The sequence below is a fragment of the Eulemur rufifrons genome, chromosome 27, assembly GCF_041146395.1.
Source record: "Eulemur rufifrons isolate Redbay chromosome 27, OSU_ERuf_1, whole genome shotgun sequence".
NCBI classification, from domain to species: Eukaryota; Metazoa; Chordata; class Mammalia; order Primates; family Lemuridae; genus Eulemur; species Eulemur rufifrons.
The window spans coordinates 14,252,785-14,272,086 of NC_091009.1; the positions used below are offsets into that span (position 1 = coordinate 14,252,785).

General features: G+C 44.5%; 1 protein-coding gene across 2 annotated transcripts in view; it reads right to left on the reverse strand.

Moving 5' to 3' along the window:
* Positions 1-15,990, reverse strand: part of C27H1orf21 (chromosome 27 C1orf21 homolog) — a 222,691-nt gene extending 206,701 nt beyond the window's left edge. For both annotated transcript variants that reach the window (XR_011231536.1, XM_069459308.1), the window contains exon 1: positions 15,726-15,990. The gene's annotated coding sequence lies outside the window, so the exon portion shown is untranslated. The remainder of the gene's footprint in view (positions 1-15,725) is intronic.
* Positions 15,991-19,302: the final 3,312 nt, after the last annotated feature.

Genomic DNA, 19,302 nt, shown 5'->3' on the forward strand with positions numbered 1-19,302 from the left:
AATAGGTTTTACAACCCTTGTGTGTTTTCTTCTTCACCCCCAGGAATGCCTATAATTCTTATGTTTGGCCTCTTTACATAATCCCATAGTTGTTGTAGGCTTTGCTCCTTCCTCTTAATTCTCTGTTCTTTATCTTTGACTGACTTGTTTAGTTCAAAGGTGTTGTCTTCAAGCTCTGAGATTCTTTCTTCCACCTGGTCTAGTCTATTTTTAAGACTTTCCACTGTGTTTTTGCATTTTCTTGAATCAGTTTTTCATTTCGAGAAGTTCTGTTTGATTTTTTTTATTAATTCAATTTCTTTATGGAATTTTTCATTCATTTCCTGATTTTTTTGTGGTTTCTTTGTGTTGGTTTTCAGTTTTTTCTTTTATTTCATTGAGGTTACTTATAATCCATATTTGGAATTCTTTATCTATCATTTCAATATTCTGATTTTGGTTGGCATCCATTGCTAGAAAGCTGGTTTTCCCTTTTAGGGGTGACCTTTCACTGTGATTCTTCATACTTCCAGAGTCCTTTTGCTAATATCTTCTCATCTGGAATAGCTGTTGCTTCTTATTTTTGGATTTTCTTTTATTTAGATAATGTCATGTCCAGTTGAATCTCTGAGTTAGTATGTGGTGCTTGTGGATGAGAATCAACCGCACCCTGTATGACTGAGTCAGAAAATATGGTAAAGGGCATGCAAATTGACCTCCCTGTCACTAGGTGGTGCTTGCCAAAAGGGACAAGGTCCAGTGTTATTTTGGGGTGCTGTAACCGGGTCTAGCTCCTAAGGAGAAACACTTGAATGCTCTAGGTGGTAAGTGGGGCCCTGGAACTTCAGGTGAGTCCTTATTCTCTGCCACAGAAGAGGTGGGTGGGGGAGGACAGCTGGGTGGGGCTGGGTTGGGTGAGCTTGCCCTCCGGCTCTACAAAAGCTGGCAAGGTATCTGTTTCAGCAGGGGTCCAAGGTCTGCTCCCAGCTTCTGGGCAAAGCTGCCAGGGAGAGGCTGAATTGGCCCCACCCAACCAGACAGCCTGTTTGTGGAGGCAGGGCCATCTGAGACTTACAATCTCACAGTCTGGAGCAGGCCTCGCTCTTCTCTGCCCTCTCTTTCTCCTAGGTTCCCCCTCCTTGGCATCTACCAGTAGGCAGGAGCTCAAGCCAGCCAGGCTCCGCCACAACCGTGATGTGGGTCGCAAAGTTCCCTGCCTAGGATGCCAGCCTGAGCTGAGAGCACAGCCCTCCTTTGGGGTGAGGGATGCCCTGTGAGCATGCTGCAGCTAGGACCTATACTGTACTCTCCCCCATGACCTGCCCATGCGGGCTCCCTTGCCTTCCAAGACTAATTCATAATTCTCCTGTCCCTGCCCCCGGGGCAAATGCAGTTGAGACCTGAGGGTACAGGATCTGGATCTGGCCTGGGGGTTTGTCCTCAAGTCCCTGAAGATCAATCCCTGACCATGCCAGGGAGGAGTGCACTGGTCCCGAGTTGCCCATGGGGTACCCAAGCAGATTCAATGTCCCTCCATCTCAGGGTGTGCCCCGCTCTGATATAGTCACCAGGCAAGCAGCACCAGGGATAGCTGATGGGCAGGGAGCTCACAGTCCGAGCATCCCTCAGTCTGCTGCAGGACTCCAAGAGGAAAGGTCTGAGCCCCACGCTCTGTGGAAGCCTCAGGGTGGTGGCTCAATTGTTTCTCTTGGCAGCTGTGGGTGGGGGAGGGGAAGGGGGAGAAAAAGAGTCTGGAAGATGAAAAGCTAGCACTCTGGTCATGCCCATCCCTCCCTCCCTCCGGGAAGATGCTCACCCAAAATTTCCAGGCACTGGAGTAGCGCAGATCACTCAGGACCTGCTGGACCCCTGTGGCTCCGGCAGTCGGGACCAGAGTTGGAAAATGTCCGTGTGGGGACGAGTGAGACGAGACCTGAGGAGGTGAAGCCCCCTGGGAAAGACAAAGGTGCTCGGAGGGTAGAGAAGCAATATGGTGCCTGCCATCCCGGCTGGGGTCTGTGGAGACAGCAGACACCCCAGGGGGCCCGGGAGGCTGATGCCTTGTCCACAAGAGGCTCCCAGCTCACTGGCCGCAGCAGTCTCTGAGCTCATGTGGGCAGAAGTTCCCTCCAGCAGCTCAGGAACCCGCCATCCAGCAGAGATGTGAGGAGTCGGGGGAGAAACAAACCTCTCCACCTACGCTTCTCACTGGACTACAAGGCTCTTGGGGGTTGATCTCTGCTGCTACCTTGCTCCTTCCTGTTCTGCTCCGCAGCTTCTTCCCATGGAGTCTCTGGTAGGTTCTGGCATGTTTCCCTCAGAACTATACCTGATATCTATGTTTGTTTGTTTTTTCTTTTTCATCTAAAACTTTTCCTTCTTTTTGAGATGATCCAGCAGCTGGTGTCTCTGGTCCCTGAAAAACTTTTAAGTACACCTGGGACAACCTGATTATGTGAATTTACCTTTGTCAACTATAAACTGTATGAAATCTAAATACAGATCAAGTATTTGCAATGAAAATTTAGTGACCAAATTGAGATGTGCTCAAAGTACAAAACACACATCAGTTCTGGAAACTTAGCTTGAAAAGAAGAGTGTAAATTATTTCATTAATATTTTTAAATGCTAATTACTTATCAAAATAACATTTTTGATATATTGGGTTAAAAGATGTATTATTAAAATCAATATCATCTGTTTCCTTTTGCATTTTTAATGTAGCTAATAAAAATTTACATATGTGGCTTGTATTATATTTATTTCTATCGGACAGAGTTGCTCTACGACCTGGAAGTAAGGAAATTTTTTTAAAAAAATGACTCAAAACGAGGAGGCAATAAAGACTGATAAAACTGACTTCACAAAGAAAATAATTTACTTTAACAACACTGGAACCAGAGAAAAATGACAAATGATAAACTGGGAAACAAATTTGTCAAATATTAGGGATAACATCCCTAATATAAAATAAAGGGAAAAAGACCTACAACACTATCGGCACAAAAATATGGAGAGTTTACAGAAAAAAAAATGCAAACAACTTCTAAACATATGAAAAAGAGTTCAAGCTAGCTCATGATAAGAGAGATACAAATTAAAATTACACTAGAGAATCATTTCTCACTATTTAGATAGCAACGACCCAAATATTGTACAGTAGCTCTGTTGGGAGGCTATGGGGTAAGAGGCACTCTCATCCTTTGCTAGCAAGTAGGAACGCAAAATAGTATAGCACACAGCACCCACAGAAGGGTTTGGCAATATCTAGCAAAACTGAAACGTGTTTATCCTTTGACCTGGCAATCCCACTTCTAAGAATCTATTAATATCTTAAAGATAAACTGGCAAGAATATGAACATAAATATTCACAAGGTTGTTCACTGCAGCACTGTTCATTCAGCTGTCCATCTAGTTTATAAATCAGCTCAGGATTTATGTTTGATTTGCAAATAAACCCCCATCGACAAAAATAAACCATTCCCCAGCAGAATGTAAGAGCAAAAGACTAGAAACAACCATATATCCAAATGAATAATTTTGGTATATTTACACAGTAGAGTTTCTGTAGTTATTCATATAAAATGCAATGAGATATCTCCTATCTGTGATCCAGAGTGATCTCTGAAATGTACTACTAAGTGCAAAAAGCAAAGTGCAGAACTACAGTATACAACCTTCCTTTAAGGGGGAAGAAATAAAGATAAGTTTGCTTATGTTAAACAGAAATAATATGTAAATATGTACATTATATTTGCATACACAAAAGCATATACACATGCAAGTGTATATATCTGAGTAGATAGATATGCACACACATATATTTTCCTAACTGTCTGATGAAAAGGCCTAAAACCAATGACTAGCTCAAAGGCAATGAGAACCCTTAACACTCCAACTGTGGTCTCTAAATACTGTTTACCACTAAAAAGATCTGGGGCAGGAAAAATACAAGATAAATCTGAAATATCTCATTAAACAAGAAAGTAAAGAAGTTATGAAACTACTGTAGTCTCTCATCAAAAGGATTCAGAAGCCAATTTAAAATGTCTCCCATTGGACAAAGATATTAATAATTTGAGCTTCAAAATAAAAGACTGCATGGGATTATAACACATAAATTGTATTAAAATCCACAAGTTCATAATGATACTTGAAAAAAAAAATTCCTCATTGGTCTCCTTTGGAGGATACTACAAAATCAATGCATTGTTCTGAACATTGGTCTAAATAGAGGGGAGAAAGATAAGCATTAATTTTCCTACATAAACTATATCTCACGGTGACCAAATAGTTGATGCAGTTAAGGTCTTCTTGAGAGACAAATTCCAGTTAGCAAATGTAAATGCATGACAGAATATCACCATTTTACAATCCGTACTGAAATAATAATTATCATCACTGATTTTTGAAGGGCCTGGGGAAACTTTATAATGGAAAGCGCAGGCTGACATCACCTAAATCCATTGATCAGTCTTAATGTCACAAAAGAATAAATAAGAAGGCATTGTGTGCCTCCTGATGTGACGTCATAGGAAGTACTTCACACCGCCTATGATGTCCTCTTGCTAAAATACCTGGGCAAGCTTTCAGTCAAACTATCAGTTTACAGAAATTATAGGAAACAGAGGAACATAGTAACGAACACCAAGAAAGAAGAAGCAATCAGCAAACCATAGAATGCAAGGAATCCTATAGAACAAATCCCTGTTTCCTCCACAAATAAACTACTAGGGAAGAAAAAAGAAAAGGGCAAAATAGAGAAAGGAAACCTATAAACAAGACAAATGTATCTCTCAGCTGTGGAAACCGTTTGGATCCTGAATGTAACAAAATCATCATTTTTAAAAAATTATGAGATGATCAAGGAAATTTGCTCTCTGAACATTTAATATTAAAGAATTCTTGTTAAAATGTAGGTATGATCATGATATCATGGTAATGTTAATAGAAAAGAGTCCTTATCTTCTAGAAATATGTACAATGTCCTGCATAATGATGATTCAGTCAAGGACGGACAATATATACAACAGTGGTCTCGTAAGATTATAATGGAGCTGCCCTATACAGGTGTACGATTTTTTTATCTTTTACACCATATTTTTACTGTATCTTTTCTATGCTTAGATATTTTCAGTTTCACAAATACCATTGTGTTACAATTGCCCAGAGTATTCAGTACATAACATGCTATACAGGTTTATAGCCTAGGAGCAATAGGTCACACCATATAGCCTAGGCATGTAGTAGGCTACACCATCTAGGTTTGTATAAGTGCACTCTATGATGTGTGCACAACGAGGAAATCATCTAATGACACTTTTTTTTTTTTTTTTTGAGACAGAGTCTCACTCTGTTGCCCGGACTAGAGTGCCGTGGCGTCAGCCTAGCTCACAGCAACCTCCAACTCCTGGCTCAAGTCATTCTGCCTCAGCCTCCCGAGTAGCTGGGACTACAGGCATGCGCCATCATGCCCGGCTAATTTTTTTTCTATATATATTTTTAGCTGTCCATATAATTTCTTTCTATTTTTAATAGAGATGGGGTCTCGCTCTTGCTCAGGCTGGTCTCGAACTCCTGAGCTCAAACAATCCACCCTCCTCGGCCTCCCAGAGTGCTAGGATTACAGGCGTGAGCCACCGCACCCGGCCCTAATGACACATTTCTAAGAGAATATCCCTGTCGTTAAGGGATGGGACACATGTCTACTGTCATCTAGTATGTACAGATGAGATTATAGAACGTCTGCGATTTGTTTCAAAAAGCAGCAAGTAGATGAGGGAAAGGAGTGGGTCTTTGGGAGGGGAAACAGAATTGGCCATGAGTTGATCATGAAAAGCCTGGCCTGGCTTTAGAGGGGGAGAGCCCGGATTCCAGTTTCAGCACCATCACTTATTTGCTACGAGACTTTGGTCAAGGTCCCAAACATGCCGAGCCTCAGTTCCTCCCTATCTATAAAGCAGAAGTAATAGTAGTAGGTTCCTCATAGACTTGTTGCAAACATTAAAGAAATAATGCACGTGACATACTCAGCACAGAGTAACATATCTGGGCAGAGAGTAGTCACTCAATATATGTTTTATTAATATTATTACTACTGTCAATTATTGCCATTGTTTTCAAGATCACGAAGCTAGAGTTAGGAGGTGGTAGAACTGGGATAGAATCTGCTGAATCCAAAGCCCATATTCTTCCCACTATTTTAGGACACCCCCACCCACCTCTGCCTTGAGTCTCTCAGTGGAGACTGAGAAAAGTAACAATCATACTCTGCAGTGAGCTTCCCTATTTATACTACAAACCTTTGATGACATTGCTTCTCAGCCTCCACTTCTGGAATCAGACAATTAGCCATCCGTTGCTGTAACTTAATGTGTCCTCACTGTTGATGGCTATTCATCTGGTGAAATGTAAATGCCTATGTGTTTTTATCCCCTTATAAATCAATATGCACACTGATAAATTCACAATGATTAAACATTGTGCTGTTTCATCATTCTCCCAAAACATGGCTCCAAATTTTTTGCTACATTGGGTGCTGGGCATAAATTATATAAGGCTAAACTCAGGTTCCGAACATACAAAACTAACAAAGTGATAAAACATTAAACTTTGCATGCAGCGTAAGCTAATAGTATAATATTACAATGCTAAGTAGCCATACAGAGCTTTTTAACAGTGAGGAAACAGGTTGATAGCCTCCCATAAGGTAAATATTCCCACCTGTATTTAATAAGACATTACAAATCCTGAGAAAATCTCTTCAGTATTATTTTACTTCTTCATGCAACAATTCTGACCACATGCCAGTGCTTGACGCTCCCTCTTTCCTCTCTGACAGACGCCATGCTTGCCTGGTTCTCCTGCCTCTTCGAGTCTCTTTCATCATCCTTTTCCAGCACACCTCTGAGAGGGTGGAGTTCCCCAGAACTCACTGTTCCATTTTCTTCTTCTACATACTTTCCCTGGGCAACCTCATGCTGAAACACAATAGCTTCAACTACCACATTTACAAACACTCTCATTCATTGATTCATTCATCCAGTCAACAAATATGTGCTGGGCCCCCTGTTGTATGGTAGGTGTTCTTTCGAAACAGGAGGATCTAAACAGATATAGCCTCACCCTCATTGACCTTACAGTTGGCAGCTGGTATTAACACTAATGAAAGAATCTCAAAAATGAATGTGCAATTATTATACTGGAAAGTGCACTCAGGCGAGGAGGTGCATGGTGCAGTGAGAGGGCAGAATAGAGAGATTTGACCTTATCATGGAAATTAGGGAACGATTCCCGGAGAAAATGATGACTGAGCTGAGATCATACTCATAATGCTATCCCAAACCTCTCTTCTAAACTCCAGACCAGAATTTCAATTACCTGTTAGCTGCTCCACCTAAGAGAATATATACACCTAAAACTCAACGTATTTCAAACTGAGTTAACTGTCTTTTCCCCCAATCCCTGGATTCCCCATTTCCGTGAGGAGAATCCATCCAGAAATTTTGCAAGTATCCTTTACTCTATCGCTTTCATCACGCTCCATGTCCAATTATCACTGAGTCCTATCAATTCTGCTTCCTAAATCTTCTCCTATCTGTCCCCTTTCTCATTGTTCAGGCATTAGCTCAGCTCCCAGCATCTCCTACCAACCTGGTACTAGAGTTTGCTTACTCTACTTATCTCTGTCCCCTCCAGCCTCTTACCCACACTCATGAAAGAATCAACTATGGTGCAAATTATGTCTCTTCCCTCTTTACAATCTTTGAATGCCTCCTGTTGCTTATAATTTGGGCAACAATCCAAACTCTTAGCATAACGTAAAAGGCTTTTTATAGTTCATCAGCTCATCTCTGATGGTTCTCCATCACATGTGGAAAGTCCAGTCACATCAACTCATAGCCACGTGGCTCCACGTCATTGCGTGGCTCCCACCTGAAATGCCCTACTTCATCTTCCGTCGTCCCCAAGCCCCTCTATCCCCAAATGCCAGCCTGTGAACTGGTCTATGCGTCCACAGCAAAATGAGAATAATTAAAAGTTAGTGAACCAGTGTTAGTTCCCCCAATATTTTTGGCAATGTAAGCAGCACCCTAAGGGACTCCCGTGTAGCTTTCAAGTGTTATTCCAAATACTTCTCTCTCTGTGAAACCTTCTATGGCTTCTCAGTGTTGAGGTACCATCATTTATTGTCCAAACTGGGACCCTTCTGAGAGTAAAGGGGATGCTCTTGTTAACTATGTTGGACAGTGGGAATAAGCCAGAACTGTCCCAGGGAAAATGTGATGCACCGTCTGCCGCTACTGGCCAGAGCTGAGCGCCTTCTTATCTCAACGCCAAAGCACCTTTGTCTCTCCAGAACGTATCATGTGTTCGCGTGTCAATTCCCCTGTTTGTCTGAGAACTCCACAAAGGTAGGGCCAGGCCTTTATAGCTCTCTATTTCCAGCATCTCTCCAGTGCCAGGCACTGAGAGGACACAAAGCGTCATCCACAAAAGTAAATGTTCAATAAATTACCGGAGTGAATAATAAAGATTAGGTGCCTTAACCTTGGCCAACAAGGGAATTAAAAAATTCCCATTACCTATTCTCATTCCGACTATATTTCCTCATTTGGTTAAAGAGAGTTTTAAATGGGAGCAAGGTCTTCATAGAGAGAAATTCCAAGCCTCAGATCAATCACCTGCTGTCAATCAACCAATAGCTACTTACTCAGCACAAGCTACTCTGAAAGCCCAGTGGACATGATATGAGGGCTTACCTTTGGCTGGGGACAAAAAAAATACACGAATGAAAACAAAACTAATCAGGAAATAAACTAAGCATCAAATAGCGTTGCAGGAGTTCATGGAGGGTAAGGGAGAAATCACTGTTACGGCAGCCAAAGGGATCCTTGGAGGGGGTGGCATGTGAACAGAGACTTGAGAAATGGCTTGGATCTCAAGAGCAACAGCAGAAGGGAAGAGGGATATGCCAAGGCAAGGTGGGGGTGGATGTTGGGGAGACCATGGAGGTTAAGCATAAGATTTGTTTGGGAAGTTGTATCTAGATTGTCATAGATTCCTGGCACACAAACCAGAACATCTGAATTTTCAGCAAACACTAAGGAACTCAGAGACGTTCCTGGATTCTCACTTCCTTCATCAAAATAGTATCTGCCTGAAACATATAACGAGATGTATGAGTCTTGTTCCTTTATAACTTATTAATTATAAGAACTGCTACAAAATTATATTTGGAAAATTGCTTCTGGCAGAACTTTCAGATAGAACTGCTAAAGAAGTCACTGCTTGGCGTGTATCAACTATCTGTGTCTTTGAAAAGTTCTCTGCAAATCACAGCCTGGTGGCCTGCAGCACCTCCTTACTTTACACCTGGCCATTCAAGTGTCTCATGAAAAAAACTGTGGTGTTAATATTGGGGCTCTACAATAATGTATGCAACCATGTATATATCTCGTTGTCAACCTTGGGGTTCAGGGAGAAGCTTTTAGGAGTAGCTGTGACATACACAGTACCTCTTGGGTTGGTGAGAGCACCTTCCTTACCATGTACCCCTGTGATGACGCATATGGAAAATGACCCCACACCACACTTCAGTGAAAACTATCAACTTCTCATGCCCCTTTCCCTACCCAGTTCAAGTGGGGAAAACCATAGATTATCAAGTGAAGTGGAAGATATTCTAACACACAGTTTAACAATGAACTGAAACTACTGTAATATCCACTGCACTCAAATAAAATAGAAATCCATCAAAGAAAGAGAATTCTTACTTTAAAACCATCATCTCCCTGCTCTGCTTTAATGCATCCTCTTCGAAAAGCCCTAAAGCACTCAGGCTATTGCATAACTAGTGCTGAATCTACTTTTGAAGAGCAGTTTTCTAAAAAGACCAATCCAAATTTGTATGTAATGAGTCAATGGGATATGTTGTTCCAGTAGTAGTCCTCAATTTACTACTATTTTTCCCACTGACCCTATTCATGGTGCCAACAGAGGCTACAAACTTACAGGGGAAACCAACAATGTGAGGTGTTAGCTAAAGAATCTTTGCTTGGCATAAATGTGTCCCATGAGCTTATAAAATTTTCATGGAAAGCAGTAAAAACTACAACAAATGAGAAAAAATTTTTGTTCAAGTTACAGTAATATTTATGTAACCAACATTTACTTAACCAAAGGACAAAAGAAGGTAATGAAGATGAAATTATATAAACCATTTTACTTTTGTGATTAGCAAGTAATAAAGTGGTGTGTAATAAAGCCTTTCACTGGTGCTATTAGGAAAATTTCCAAAATGCTTTTCAAGATCTGTTCTCCAAATCTTTAAAAATAACAATAACCATCAAGATTTTTCCTTTATCTGTTATCCAAAGGAGGATATAATAGCTAAGTGAAGTGAAGAAGCAAAGCACTTCACTATTATCCAATGGCTTAAGGGCCTTAAAAAGTCAACAATACAACATAGTGGAATCAAAAATGAAAACAAAGGCAGAAAGATCTCTCAACTTGAGGGTGCTCTAGTTCCATTTGTCTACAAGGTATGAAGTACGTGGATGTCGATTCATGAATGCTATAAACACATCTGCTGAGATGGCGGGAGCCTGGGAAACAGGCAGAGGCAGGTATGTGCTGGAAGATCTGAAGGCTTGATGGGGAGAAGTGGGTGGCAGGAATGATGAAGGCATGTGGGGCGAAGCAGGACAGAAGAGGGGCCCTAAGGGCAAAGGGCGTTGCTGGGCTGGAGGCAGGAAGTTTATGTTGGGCATATGGGTGGGAGGAGTCAGAGAGAAAGTGGATCTGGAGCTCCCCTACGGTTAAAGTACAGTACTTGGAAAGCTCATTCAGACACATAAAAGTGAAGTCTTTCGACAAAAGTAAGATGGTGGATAAGAAGCAGGAGAGCTTATGGATAAGCATCTGGGGGGCAGAAAAACATGGAAACGCTTCAGAAAGAATAGGAAGGTGAAGGGATATCTGGCAAAGGTGGATGAAGAAGGAAAAGCCAACCCAAGGGAGAGAACAGGTTTGGGGAAGAGCCACAGGAGGCTGGGAGCCTGAGTGAGCTCCATACACTAGCAGGTTGCAACTTTCCTTTTTAAAAGTTATTTTAGAGGGAGCAGAAGTGAGTCTAATAAATCAAGAGGTGGGGCTTGCTGAGCTTCTCCAGTACCTATCCACCACCCCTTGGTCCAGGCACATTCTGGAGGGGGTCCCAGCTGTAGCCGAATGTCACATGAGACGGGGTACATGAAAGGACTTTGAAAATCGTAAGGGACACTATAAATATGAGGACTGCTATTCACTGAGCCCCTCAGGCACATAAGATGAAGACCATAGCTACAATCATAAGGGAAGGAACAGCCGTCAAATAGAGAAATTACATGTATTCCAAATCAAGATGTCCCTAACTAGAAATTCCAGTCATTTGAGAGGACATCATGCTTGGTATGTTTACTTTCCTGTCAAATATGTTTCAACATTCAAAAACCCTACCTGAGGCATAATACAAAGCTCTTAACAAACTATCATATGGATTTATTAAAACATAAATCTGCATCTAATGTATTTCTCCAAGGAGGTTTTGACACATTACAGATCTTCACTAATGAGGCAAATTCCATTCAATTCAATCACTCACTGAGTGACTTCCAAGTGCAAGGCAGAGTGCTGGCTGCTATGGGGACTGCTGAAATGACCAGGACAGCCCTGTCTTCCAGTAGCTTGGTCAATTAATCTTCTCAGTTTCCATTTCAGATTGGAGAAGTTGCATCTCCTTTCACAAGTGTACAGAGAAAGCAATCTTTACATTAGGTGACTAGCCTACAACCTGGGAAATAGTTTCCAGCAACATAGTTAATAAAAAGGTAAAGGAACTTCTTAACTCCTGGTGCCTGCAGACACGGTCATGTGTTCATTTCTATGCTTATCCCAGCCCAGTTTATGTCCAACCACTCTTGTCATAATTGCGTAACCGCAGCATGTCATGTTGTTTCTTGTTGCAACTATAACTTACAAAACTAAACTTTAGAACTGAGATAGTCAAGCGAAATAACTGCCTACTTTAAAAATATGTATATATATATAATTTACACGTCACTTCAGATAAGCTCTTGAATTATGATCTCTTAAAGTCAAAACTGTCACCATTTTTTAAAATATAGTTTCACTGTCGCAATTCTTCCTGCACACAAACCCTAATCCTGTTTTCATAGGTTTCTAAGCAGTACTTTATACCGGTCTATTACAATCTGCCTTTCATATTTATCGAGAACTTAATTAACCACAACTTTTATTTCCCCATGCTATGGGACTTTTAAAATTGAGGCTTAAAGAAGAACAGGACATGCATGAAATGGCCAAAAATGCAAGTACTTGTTGGCTAAAAACATATTAATAAAATAAAAATATCTTTACAGAGTAATGCTGGGGGAAAAAAGGTCAGTGAGACATCTGAATACCATGTACATTGTATCGGGTCCTCCCACCTGCATTTTATCATGTAATCCTCCCATCATCTGGGGAGCGAGCCTGCACTGTATCCATTTCCCAAATAGTTTTTTTAAGAGATATATATTTTCATGAAACTAAGACTGATCCATCCAATATCTCAGTGAACTCCTATTTGCAAGATATATAAATTGATTTACATAGTCAATATCTTCCTAAAAGTTGGAGGCAAATCAACTTTTATATATGAATTATTTTCACGTAAACTTGCATTGCAAGATCAGACCTGCCATACCTTCACTTCTGATGGATAATCAGCACAGTGCTGCTCAGAGGGCCTTACTGGAGTGCTCCAGTCTGTCCATGTGAACACACTATCCCTAAACCTCTCTGATGAGTCTGGATTTCATCCTACCCATGAGGAGACCAGAATTAAATAGTTTAAACCACCTAAAACAAGCAGGGCCCACATTCTGAGACGTCGGCAAAACAGCAAGAAGGAAAGTACAGACATGACACACAAAGCAAATCCCCCCTTATATTTGGTTCTAAGAAGCTGGAGAAAAACAAAGTATCATAAGACAGCGAGGTTTAACCAACTTCTCTGTTAACTGGCATTCTCCTTCTACAGTCTTCCTCCAGAATTATTATCATGTTATCTCCTTAGGGCCACCCTACAACTAGAGCTGGAAGAAAACTTGGAAGGACACAGAACCCCATGACCTGTGTACTTAAGTGTGTAAGCCACAAAAGGTGCCCTGTATGGCTACGAGTTATCCTGATGAGTTCAAATGAAGCTGGTGATACTTATCACACATAGCAACCTTCTGTGAACACGTCCCCTGCCCTCTCCTGCCTGTTGGGTGGTGCCATGACAATCCCTCCCCCCGGCCTTCGGTTCTCCTTCTTTGACAAAAAATATCTGATAGAAAGGGGCCACTTAGGGCCTGGGGCAAGCCACTCAGGATGCAACACTCAGAGCTTGACAGGTCACAAATCCAACACAGTGCTGAGGCCCCATCAACCTGCAAATGACACTCATAATGGCACAAACCACCTTCCTCTTTGGTAAGGCTTTTGAGTCAGTCATAGCAAATAGTATTTATACCCTGTGATTCTCCAGGAAGCTCAAAGCACTTCAGACAGTGGCCTGTTAATTCCCAGAAATCCACGTTAAATGATAAGATGAGATGGGGCAGGGAAAGGATAAATGAAGAGCAAAGAAAAGAAAATTATCAGTTCTCTCAACTCAGAGTAAAACTGAGTCAGCAGAGGCTCAGCTGGAAAATAGAACCTCAGGGTCCTTCCAGGATGAACTTTTAACACTGGAGGACGTGAGAACTCTCTACCACCCAAGGCCATTTTCTCAGTTATGCCCCAACTGAGATAATGCTAGACAAGAAAAGCACCCCGCCCCCCCCCCCCCAGGCAGCCACTCATCCAAGGGCTGAGTGTGCTTGTTTTTGCTGCTTTCCCTGGTGGCCCTGTAACAGGGCTGTTCTCTGAGCCAGGTTTACACAGCAGAAAACATTAAGGAACAGTATATTTCAAGGATGCATTTGTGATCTGATCTGATCTGTGAAGTGCTAGTCCCAGCATCGGTTTAATACCTATAAATACACTCAGTTGTCCTATCACTGTCACTTCCTACCTTGTAAGTAGAAAAACAAAAACAGGTGATCAAGTCCAAATTAATTTCCATGTCTGACAATTGCATTTCCAAACAGCCAACACAGAACATGTTCTACTGATCCTACAACTCAGTTCTACATGTATGAAAATGGAGAGAAGAACTCCCAATGCAGCATCTTGGCCTTAAAAGACCCTTCAGAAACATCACCTTCTGCCAACAACAGAGATACAGCAGCCCCAGGTCCACTCCACCCATGTTTGTTTCTATGCTGGTACATCCCAATTCTACCAAACTGAAAGGTTATTCTAATTAGGCAGAAGCTGAGCCCATATCCTTGAATAGGGAGGTGTTCATTACATCTGTCTGTGTAATGATCTTGTCATTTCCCCAAATGGTCTGTATAGTCTCCTACAAAAAAAAAAAAAAAAACACTACTACATGGAATCTATGGTGTATCAGCCCCTCTCCCAACATCTGAGTCAGAGTACGTGTGTCTGTACTGAGGTTCTGGGTGGCCAGGGTGTATCACTTTCAGAGTTGCTCCAATAACTGAACTTATGGCTGTCTTCCAGTCACGCACAACATAAGCACTATCTATTTTAAAACAATTTTCCTAACCCACAGACGATGGAAGACATCTCATAGGTCTTCAACTTCCTATTGGAAACAGATCACTTCTCTCTCAATCTGTGCTTCCCATCTCAGAATGAATGCGGGTTTGTGTGTGTATATTTTTATCTCTGACCATGCAACTCTTGGAGCAAAGAAAGCCACCCCAAATTTTACCAACATGCACGAGCCATCAGAGCTTTAGAAGAGAAATGAATGGGTGATGAGAGCCCTTAAGCCCAGGACTCCTCTCACACAAACAGTAAGTGAAAGAGAAAAAAAAAAAAAAAAACCCTCCGGAGAGGGAGGGGGCAGGGTGGATGATAGGGGAAGGACATTAACCAGCAGACCAAAGGCAGCCTCGGCGGCAGCACTTCGCGAACTGCCTGCAGAGGGGAGTGAAATCCGTTCCGTGTACAATAACCAAGCACCCTCCGGCTGCCTCGTAGGGACACGAATACACCGAGATGGGCAATCAGATGCAGTGAAACAAGCCACCCCAAAAAGGTCAAAACTTCAGAAATCCCCGGGATCACACCACCCACACAAACACATCAATCAATCGGAGCGGGAGAGGGGACTTGGGACTCGGCAAAGGATTCTAAATGTTGGTTGTTTTCTTTCTAGCTCTGGCTTGCAAAGTACGGTGGCTACATGCAAAGCGAGAGAAGAGCAGGAAGGCTGAGGGCGGCGGGGGTGCGGGTGGCAAGGGAGGGGTGTCTCACACCAGCCACCCAGGCCTCAGTGTGACGAAAGTCGTCAGCGGCCCCAACCGCATCCCAACCCCTCCACCCCGGGCAGCCGACGCCCCCTGCAGCCCCCCACCCCAGCTTCCGTCCCTTGCTGCAGCCTCACCGGCCCCGCACCAGCAGCAGCCCCGGCCCGGGCCCCGCGCCGGCAGCGCCACGATCGCGGCTCCCATCCCTTCCGCGCGGCAGACACCCCGCAGGCCTCCCTCCCTGCCCACCCGGGGACGCCGGGGGAGCCGAGCCGGGGCGGGCTGCGCCGCCAACGCCCCCCGCCCTAGAGCCGGCGCTGGCTCACGCTTACCTTGGGCGCTCGCGGGGGGGCTGAAGGTGGCAAGCCTCCCGCCCCCCGCCCCTTTGCTCCTCGCCTCTTTTCTTCCTCCCTCCTCCTCCCCACGGTGTGTCCGGGGCTCCCCCTCCGCCCCGCCGCTTGGAGTAAAAGCCGAGGAGCCCGGAGCCGGGCCGCGTGCGAGCGTGCGGGAGGCGGCGGCGCGCGGCCAGCTCTCCAGTCACTGAGCGCGGCGCGCGGCTCCCAACTAAAGTGTGAAAGAAGCGGTGGCCGCGGCGGCCGCGGCACGGAACGTCCCCCCGGGAGTGGGCAGGGAGCGAGCAGGAGCTGGCGGGGAGCGATCGAGGGAGGAGACTGGGAAGAGGGAGGGAGGGGGGGAAGGAGGGAGGGGACCTCCTCGCCCAGTCACTCACACGAGGGGCGGGGGCAGCCAGACACTCCCCCACCGCGGGCCCTCCCCGCGCCCGGCTCCCGCGCTCGCCCGGCTCCCCTCCCCGGGGGAGGGGCCTGCGGAGACCGCGGGGGCGCGGCGCGCTCGGGAGGGGGCCGGGCCGGTGGGCTCTGGGCTGATCCGGCTGCGGGGAGGGAAGGAGGACGGGGGCGTGCGTGCGTGCCTGCGTGTGTGTGTGCGCGTGTGTGTCTCTGTGTGTGTCTGTGTGTGTGTGTGCGCGCGCGCGCGTCCCCTGCGCCGGCTGGCCAGCGGGACCCAAGACCCTGGCGGGAAGGCTGCGTCTCCTCCGGCCTCCTCGGGCCGATCACTCGGGCAGTGGCGTGGGAGCCGCAGGATTGCTCTGGTGTCCCGGTGGGCCCAGCTCGGCGGGAGATCGGGCCAGACCTTGCACCCAGCCGCGGGGCTGTGCCAGGTGGAAGCAGGCGGAGGGACGGCCGGGCATCTTCGGCCCGTCGCGCGGTCCCACCCCTCCCAGGCCGGGCAGGACCGGTGGGCGCAGTCAGTTTGGCTCGGGCCCCGCCACCGAACCGCCTCCACCCTGCCCCGGAGCTGCGGCGCCTGCAAGATGAATGAAACATTAGCAACTCTATGGAAACAGCGCTGGGAGGAAAGACCGGAACGTGCTGCCGGCCGAGACCTCTCGCCCTGAGCCCCTCTCCCCTCCCTCCCCTGTCTCCTAGGACCAGAGGGCTGAGGCTGTGTCTGCTGGGAGCGTCCGGGTGGTCGGTGGTCCAGAAAGATAGCCGTCCACCACTGCATCTGTCCACCTCTTTGTGGACCCTCAGAGAAGGTCAACCAGTTTCCCACCCTCTGGGAAAGGGTATTTTTCTCCTCTTCCCCGGCGTGTTGGGTGTTTCGTGTTCGCACCTAATTGATCTTTCTACACTGATAGCCTTTGCATGTCTTTTGTGCGCTTTCCCCGCGCTTCGCTGCTCCTTCATTGCCTGAGACACGCGAGGAATGTCAGGCCCCCAGAGTGAGAACACCCAAGAAAACAATAGGGGCAAAAGATCCTTCCAGGGCTTCGAGGATTATACACACACCGAATCGTTTCTCACATTCAGCCAAGATGAAGTTGGAAAATGGAAAAGGACACATCAGAGCCGTGACAGTGATAAGACAATTGAAAAGCAAATTTATAATTTAGTTTAATGAAATGAGTTAGTAATCACCCATTAATGTCTAGGAGATCAGCCTTTTTTGACAAGTGGTTTTCCCTTTTTCCATCCCTTTTTCAATTCAAAAGTCTAGTATCCCATTTTGAAATTTTTATTTTATTTTTTACTTACTGATTTTAGGGATGGGTTCTCCTGTTGCCCAGGCTGTCCTCAAACTCCTGGGCTCCAGGGATCCTCCTGGTCTCAGCCTCTCAAGTAGCTGAGAAACTCAACTTATGTTCCCTTTTTAAAAATTATCCATGTACTAGTTTATTTTTCTCTTTGGAATCTGAATTTTTTGTAGTCTAGCCTCTTGGAAAGAAGTAAAGAAGGGAGGGTAGACAAATTGGGATTTAAATCAGGTACAGCAAGCCACCATCCCATAGGTGACTTTTTTTTCCCCAAAAGAGACAAGACTCACTCTGTCCCAGGCTGGAGTGCAGTGGCATAATCATAGCTAACTGTAACCTTCAACTCGCAGGGTCAAATGATCCTCCTACCTCAGCCTTCTTAGCAGCTGGGACTACAGGCCTGCACCATCATGCCTGGCAGATTTTTTTATTTTTATTTATTTTTTGTAGAGACAGGGGTCTGGCTATGTTGCCCTGGCTGGTCTTGAACTCCTGGCTTCAAGTGATCCTCCGATCTTGGCCACCACACTCGGCCCTAACTTGTCTGATTTCTTCTTTCTTAACTCATCTGTAGAATAGGATTGATAATAATAGTTCCTACCTCATAAGCTTGTGAAAAGGAAAAGGAAAATAAAATGAGGTGGCAATGCATGTAAAACACTTTGCATAATGCCTACACATGATAAGAACTCAATAACTAGAAGCTATTATTTCAAATATATATTATAAAATCAAATTTGATAGAATTTTATTCTCTTTACATTCCTTCTGAAAGTCAGGAGTGGGAGTCACCCCAGCTGCTGGATTTATCCAAATGTAGTACACTCTTCCCTGGGGTTCTTAGGCCATACCCAAAACTGTCACCTGTGATACAATGAAATAAATACATAATTAAGATGTGTGTGTGTGTGTGTGTGTGTGTGTGTATCTATATCTATATAAAAAGTTCTGTGAGGACAACAAGCTTTGTTCTTCCCCTCCTCTCTTCTTCCCTTATCTATATAGACCTGTGGTCCCCAACCCCCAGGAACCGGGCTGAACAGCTGAGTGGCAGGTGAGCGAGCAAAGCTTCATCTATATTTGCAGCAGCTCCCCATCACTCGCATCACCTCCTGAGCTCCACCTCCTGTCAGATCAGCAGTGGCATTAGATTCTCATAGGAGCACGAACCCTACTGTAAACTGCACATGAAAGGGATCTAGGTTGCACGCTCCTTATGAGACTCTAATGCCTGATGATCTGAGGTGGAGCTGAGTTGGTGACGCTAGTGCTGGGGAGTGGCTGCAAATACAGATTATCATCAGCAGAGAGGTTCGACTGCACAAAAAATGTGATGTACTTGAATCATCCCCAAACCATCCCACCCACCACACTCCAGTCCGTGGAAAAATTGTCTTCCATGAAACCGGTCCCTGGTGCCAAAAAAGGTTGGGGACTGCTGATAGATCACCCTGAACAGACCAAGATCTCTGTTGTTGACCTGGATAGTATTCTGTCCCTTCAGGGCTCAGATGGTGGTTGGCACTAGAGATTTCTTGTGGGTAAGGCTATCTATTGTGTTCACTAGATAGCCTCAGAAATAACAGAAGGCCACAGAGCAAGCACTTCACACATATACAGGTAAAAGAATATCCATACTAGGAACTTTTAAAGCTAGTTTTTAAAGTATTCAAAGTAATTGAGGTTCATTGTGGAAATTTTCAAAATTTGAAAAAATTATGAATAAAATAAAAATCATATTTCCACCATCCAGAGAGAAGCACTCAATAAGTGTTTTAAGTCTATTTTCCCTTCATTTATTTCATCATCATTCAACCAGCAAACATTTACTAGGTACCCAGTTAGAGACCAAT